Source organism: Etheostoma spectabile, chromosome 3 (genome assembly GCF_008692095.1).
Source record: "Etheostoma spectabile isolate EspeVRDwgs_2016 chromosome 3, UIUC_Espe_1.0, whole genome shotgun sequence".
NCBI lineage: Eukaryota > Metazoa > Chordata > Actinopteri > Perciformes > Percidae > Etheostoma > Etheostoma spectabile.
The window spans coordinates 34,478,142-34,478,521 of NC_045735.1; positions in this window are offsets into that span (position 1 = coordinate 34,478,142).

Genomic DNA, 380 nt, shown 5'->3' on the forward strand with positions numbered 1-380 from the left:
CCCCCCCCCCCCCCCCACCCCACGGCTGAGGCTAACAATGGCCTTGCTGATGACCTGAATGCCTTCTACTGCAGGTTTGAGAAGGAACCACTCACACCCCTCCCCCACTCCAGACCAACTGGACGCCCCACAAGTGGTCCCGTCAAAGCCAGATGTGCTGCAGTGTAAAGGCCTATAGACGTCAATTTGCAGGACCTGCCCCATGGAATGTAGTCTGGCTTTGTCCACCACGACTTTAGTGAGGACAGTAAGGAGACTGTTGCTGATCGCTCGTTTGGAACAAAACAATTTGGTAACGACTTGCAGCCGTCTCAGGTCCTGGGTCCTCCAGAGTAGGAGTGTACCTGGATCACAGTGCAGGTGTTCTGTCCTTCTACAGC